The sequence below is a fragment of the Ictidomys tridecemlineatus genome, chromosome 11 (genome assembly GCF_052094955.1).
Source record: "Ictidomys tridecemlineatus isolate mIctTri1 chromosome 11, mIctTri1.hap1, whole genome shotgun sequence".
NCBI lineage: Eukaryota > Metazoa > Chordata > Mammalia > Rodentia > Sciuridae > Ictidomys > Ictidomys tridecemlineatus.
The window spans coordinates 18821855-18828027 of NC_135487.1; the positions used below are offsets into that span (position 1 = coordinate 18821855).

The following is a 6173-nucleotide window of genomic DNA, read 5'->3' on the forward strand; positions in this document are numbered from 1 at the left end:
CCCTCCTCCCTCCTCCCCTCCCTCCTCCTGCCTTCTGCTCTCTCCGCTGCTAGCGGGGCTGAGCGCAGCCTGGCGGGTGGCTCGCTCTGCCCGCCCGCCCGCCCGCCTGTCTGTCTGTCTGGTCTGCCTCGCTCGCTCCCTCCCTCCGTCTCTCGCCCTCGCCCTGCCTGCCTGCCTCTCTCCGTCTCCGCCGCCGCCGCCGCTGCCTCTGCGAGCTCGCCTTACCTTCGCCGCTCACCATCCGGAACCCCAGGGGGGAGCGCGCGCGCGGCACGCCGGGACTTGTAGTCCCCGCCCCGGCCGCTCAGCGCGCTGGGCGGGCGGGGCGGCGCCCGCTGCTCCGACGGCGCGGCCGGGAGCCGGCTGGGACCCTGTGCCAGGGTCGCCTCTGGCGGGGTCGCGTCCTGATGTAGCTAGGGACGCTGATCTTCCCCGAGGGTTAGGAATATTCCCCCGGTTCCCTAGTCCCTGCGGCGGGCTCTGGCTCGCTCGGAGGTTGTGGGTGGGAGCGAAGGGGCGGGGTCTGAGAATGGAATGGGAGTGGAATAGGGAATCTGGGGACTAGCCAAAGGGGCTGCGACTTTCTGGGGCGTCCCAAATACGTGGGAGGGAAAGAGGACAGAGGAGAAGGCTCTCAATTTGGGGACTTTTTCCCTTTGTGAAAAGGTTTCCTACTGAATAAAGCGTGAGGGTTTCTAGTAGGATCGCTGCTCAGGAAACCTCAAAGCCCGAGCCAGCGCCTCCTCCGCGCTCAGTGACCCCTTCTCTCACACACTGATCCTTGGGTTTAGCCCTTCCAGCGCCTGCTTTCCCTAGATGTTCAAGGGCGGCAAGGGCGCAGAAACAGTGGATAATCCAACGATAGCACCCCCTCCCTCCCGAATTCGGCTGAGCAATTGCGTCAGGAAGCTAGATTCAAATTCAACAGTTCTGAGCTCCTGCTGTGGCGGGGGGCTGGGCTCAGCACTTTCACCTACCTCCTCTTCAGGTCACATCTGTTCTCCAGCCCCTGGCTCCAGGCCCCCTGCCTGGCCTATCCCACAGATGGAAATGTGTGCTGCCGCGAGGGCCTCTTTACCCCCGGGAGATCGCTGGACAGCCCTGTAAGTTGAACTACTATAGCTGCCATTAACTGGCCACTGCAGGGTTCTTGAGCCCTGCAACAATCCTAGAAGACTGTATTGTAATCATTTCCATTTTAGACATGAGGGTACTGAGGTCCAGGTTCCCCAGTTAGAAAGTGGGGGAGTCCAGCCTGATTTGAGCCAGGGTCTAGCTGACTCCAAACCGCGTGTGCTTAACTCCTGGGCTATGGCAGGGAGTTGTGATCCTCCCTCCCACACTGACCTTTTCTGCCTGAGTCTGTCTTCCCTTGGCACTTCAATTCGACCAGTGTTAACTGAACTATGCAGGGCTTGCAGGAGACACAGGGATGAATGATGCATGGTAACTGTTCTGTCCTCCCTCGGGTGTCTACCAACACCAGCCCTGCTGGTCCTACCACCTGTCCCCACCTCATTGGTGTGTTAAACATTCCTTTGTCCTGTGTCTGCTGGCTTACTCCATCTTGCCCCATGGCTGAAGTTCCTTCAGCAATGCTTTTGTTCTTAGGCCCCCTGTTTTTGCATCCTTCTTTGGCCTGCAGAATGCTGGCCAGCGTGTAACAAAGACAAGTGATGACATTTTGCAGACTATAGCTTCTTGTCACGATCTTCCCCAACTCTCTTCAAACCCTCCCATAGAACAGTCTGGAACCCCTAGAGGACAAAAGAGCGGACCTGGGGGGGGGGGTTTCCATGCAGTCAAGCTAGGCTTTGGGTTCAAAGATTTATTCATTGAATGGGAAGTATTGGAAGTTCAGATATTAATAAAAGCTGACGTTAAAGTTATTAAGTTCCTTCACAATTCCAAAATTGGTCTGAAGTTATAGATGAGGTTTTGGCATCTTGCCCTAGTTGGTCCTGCATAGGACAGACTTTAGCAAGGGGGTTAGGAGGGGAGGTAGGAGAAGCCCAGATCTTCCCTTCTTTAATCCCACTACTACCCTACAATCCTTACCCATAGGCTATATCTCACGTTGTAAAGACCTCACTTAGTCTGAATCAAATTTTGGGTTGGGTAATACAGAATAGTTTCCAGTAGGTAGGGAGCCCCAGGTAAATTGGAACAAAAGGGAATTGGGGAAAAACATAGGAAGAAGGGGGTTAAGTGATGAAGTACAAAGGAAAAGATAATAGGGTCCATGGCCGCATGAATGAGAGGGGATTAGAAGTTAGAATTCTCTAAGCATGTCCTTCCCAGGACAGGCTGCTTCAGGTGCCCCCTCCCCAGAAACAATGGGTGAAATTCACTGAAAAGTCTTGATCATTACTGGAAACCAAGCACTAAAAAGTCTCTCTATCATTTGGGGTCTGCTTTTTTTTTTTTTTTTTTTCATGGAGCCTCTCCAAATTGTGTTGAGGGTACCCTAAAGCTCCAGCGGAGTCTTCCTGTGGGCTGCTGCTGACACCTAGTGTCTAATCTCCATATCTGCTTCGACAGCTGTAGGCTAAAGGAGTTTGAGGAAGGAGACCTGGGTGTTCAAAATTCTGCATCATCCCTTTCTGGGCTCAACTTGCTTGCAACGCTTACTTCATTCTAAGCAAGAGACGCTATGGCCAGACCCTATAGAATTCATTCGGAAGTCTAGAGATAAAGTTGTGGGGTATAAGGTTTTGGAGGCCATGTGGACAGGGAACCAGACAACTGCTCCTGATTCTATTCTTACTTGCTGTGTGTCCTTAACTTGTCTATGTTTCCCATGTGTAAAACTGAGGTAGAACTGTCGAGAAGATTAACTGAGCACATGGGTATGAAATACTTTGAAAACTGGCAAGGGGATAGGGAGAGATTAACAAGTCATAATGATAATAATAACAATAACAAGTCCCAGCAGCATGGAGCCAAGGCCCTGGGGCTCACTGAAAGGGAAGAATGAAGTAAGCCTTGGGTAGGTAGCATCTCTCTCCCTGTATATAGAAATTCTTGGGCTGGGCCTGCTCTTGGGACTGCTTCAGGGAAGATGTGGAATGCTACAGAATGGTTCAGCCCAGTCCACGAAAGGGGAGAATGAAGCCTGGAGAACTTGAAGTCTTATCCTAACTAAGCCACTGAGCTGCAGATCCAAGAACATGAGGCTGATTGGACTGGAGCCATTATGGCCCTGGTTTTCCCCTCCTTTGGATGGGAACAGCTCAGAGCTGGGGCCCAAGAGACCATGAAAGCAGGAAGCCCCCCTCACTGTGGTACAGTGGAGACTAAGGCCCCCAGGCCCCCATCAGCCCTCCTCCTGGGCCTGTCCCTCTCCCCTCCCCTGTACAAGTCCTCCCACATTCCTCCAGGCAACAGGAAACCCCAGCTGCAGCCCAGACTTCAAACAGCTCCTCCCTCTGGGGCAGGGGGTGTGGGAGGAGAGGCCAGAGGGCAGAGGGCAGAGGTCAGCTTTGTTCCTGCCAGAGGTGGTGAGGGACCTGGGGAAGACAGGGGGTGGGGAGCAGGGTAGGGCCCTTGACAGCCACATTGCATGTGTGTGAATTCTTGTGTCCATCAGGGTGTGCCTGGTTCTGGCTGTTGGTCTGTGTCTGAGGATAAATGTGTGTCCTTGCTTTGATTTCTACTCAGCCTGAGTTCTGTGTCTGCCTGCATATCAGAACATGCTTGTCTGTAGGTGCTGAGCCTGGGGCCCCACTGATATGTCTGTAGGTATTATTGAGTGGCTGGATATGCCTGCTTCACAGACACGGTCAAAGCTATGTGTCCTTCTATGAGTATGACCTTTGTGTCTGAGAGGGGTGTCCCCTCTCCTGCCTCTTCTCTCATCCTTCCTCCTCATTGGTTACCAGATTGTTCCATTTGGAAAGAATCTAACCTGGTTACTCATCTGCTCAAAACTCTACAGTGACTTCCCATTACCCAAGACTTAGAATTCTAGCCAAGTGCATGGCCGACCAGACCCCACTTACCTCACCCCTTTCCTCTTTAGCCACTAGGCCCCTCAAATTTTATATTCCAGTCATACCTATCTAATTGTAACTCCTTGAACAGTTACATTTCTGAGCTTTCCAATCTGGAATGTCTTCTCTTGCTTCTTTATCAAGAAAATTCTTCAGCGGCTCTGGAGGCTGAGACAGGAAGATCACGAGTTCAAAGCCAAGATCAGCAAGGGGGAGGCACTAAGCAACTCAGTGACACCATCTCTAATATAATACAAAATGGGGCTGGGGATGTGACTCAGTGGTTGAGTGCCTGAGTTCAATCCCTGGTACCCACCACCACCACCACCACCACTCAAAAAAAGAAAATTCTTGCTTTTTTTTTTTTTTTTTTTTTTGGTCTTTAGTTTTAGTGAAGCAACACCTCCTCTGAGAAGCCTTCCAGATTTCCTTTGTCCACTTGAGTTGGGACCCTCCCCTGTCCTCCTGCATGTCCTACATTGTTATTTTCTATGTCAGACCCATGAATCCTCATTACCATTAAACTATGTGCTCTCTGAAAAAAGGAACTGTGTTGTACCTCTAACCCTGGGATGGGAAGTTTCTGAAGGAACCTGGCCCCCATCCCGGGGGCAGTTTCCTGCACTTTGGTGTAGTACTCAAGGTTTCCACTAGAGGGCGTGCGAACACTACTGCAGGACCATAAAGGCAGCGTGTGTAATAGACGGGGGTGGGAGGGAGGAAGGTTTCTGTTCTGTACCTGGGAGACAACTACTGGAGTGGATAGAGGACCCACCCAGCTCAGTTCTGGAGCAGTGGAAATTAAGATAGACTCCCTAATGGGTCCTGGGACACCCAGATTTCTTTTTTTCTGACTTCTCCCCACAATTCATGGGCCATTCCTCATGGACTCCCCTCTTCTACTTGACTTCTGACCCCCCAACCTTCTTCCATGCTTATTAGCACTCTCAACCCTCCTGTAAATAAGTATTTGCCCTTGCATGAATGGGTCTTGCTCTACCATACCTCTGAGCCTTTACAAATGCTGTTCTTTCAGCCAGAGATCACCTCACTGTCTGCTTCATTAGGCAGACTCTTCTTTCACATACTCCAAGAAATTGCCTTTTGCTCTCAGACTGACCTTGCCCCTAAGTATTATAATGGTTTACTGTTCTGCCTCTCCAGTAGGACCAGTCTATAGGCGACATCAGTAAATGTGTATGAAATTAATAAATAATTTTGTTCTTTTATAAGTACAAGCCTCAGCATGTATGGAACCTACCTTGGGCCCTTCTCTGCACCATGACCTCCCTGGGCCTGACTCTAGCTCAGTATTATACTTTCCCATGCTGCTCTATCAAATAAAGGAACATGGTCCTTGAGACTCCGAGTTCAAATTCTGGCTCTATCATCCAGCTGTATAACCTTGGATGAGTGTTGGGGCCTCAGAGTCATTTCCTCTTTTGTAAAAGGGTGATAATCTCACCTCTGCATGGCCTCATGGTGAGGATCATATTAGACAATGCATGTGAAACATCCAGCATTAGTCAATTAGGTGTCCTCCTCCCCCAGCATGAACTCGGAAATAAAATTGCCCTCTGAGTCTTAAGCCAGTAAAATCCATGCATCATGGAGGAGAAGAGCCAGGTGGGGGAGTGAATGAGGCGAGAGATGGTTTTGTAAACGACTGAAGAGTTTTGTGAACGGTGCAAACCGCAATCAAGGTGACCCGCCTGTAATCTCAGGGAGGCAGGGCGAGGATGTGATTGAAATTGAGAAAGCAGAAGCCTAATCAATTGCATTGTGCTCTATCTGAAGGGAACAGAAGGCTGCAAGGAAATGGGGGAGCAAGGAAGATTCATTCAGCTGCTCCAGGGGGAGAGAGGGGGAATAAAAGAGATGGTAGACACTGGGAGGCTTTCGTGTGCTGAGGAGCAGGGGGATATGTGAACTTCAGGTGGCTCACTGCCCTGCTGGGTCTTCATGGGAACCACATGGGCACCACATGGGCATCCAGGTAGAAGGCAGAGCCCCAGAAGGCAGATAAAAATATTCTGGTTCCACAATAAGACTGCAGAGATTGAGAGCACTGGTTTGGGGGCCAGAATACTTGGTTTAAGCCCCTGCTCTGCCACTTATGCCCTGTCAACCTTGAAAAAGCTGAATTCCTTCACTATGGCTCAGTTTCACTAATGGCAAAAT

The 6173-nt window shown here is 50.8% G+C and overlaps 1 protein-coding gene and 1 long non-coding RNA gene across 7 annotated transcripts in view; one reads left to right on the plus strand and one right to left on the minus strand.

Moving 5' to 3' along the window:
• Ahdc1 (AT-hook DNA binding motif containing 1) overlaps positions 1-353 on the minus strand; it is a 66148-nt gene extending 65795 nt beyond the window's left edge. Inside the window, exon 1 of one of the 6 annotated variants that reach the window (XM_078025703.1) lies at positions 226-353. The gene's annotated coding sequence lies outside the window, so the exon portion shown is untranslated. Of the gene's footprint in view, positions 1-167; positions 202-225 lie in introns of those variants that run through there. The other 5 variants (XM_078025704.1, XM_078025707.1, XM_078025700.1 and 2 more) reach the window with 5 other exon arrangements.
• LOC144367964 (uncharacterized) lies at positions 3-4536 on the plus strand. Its single transcript, XR_013427628.1, has 3 exons — positions 3-438; positions 989-1103; positions 4137-4536. It is a non-coding gene; the product is annotated as an uncharacterized LOC144367964 (long non-coding RNA).
• The last annotated feature ends 1637 nt before the right edge of the window (positions 4537-6173 follow it).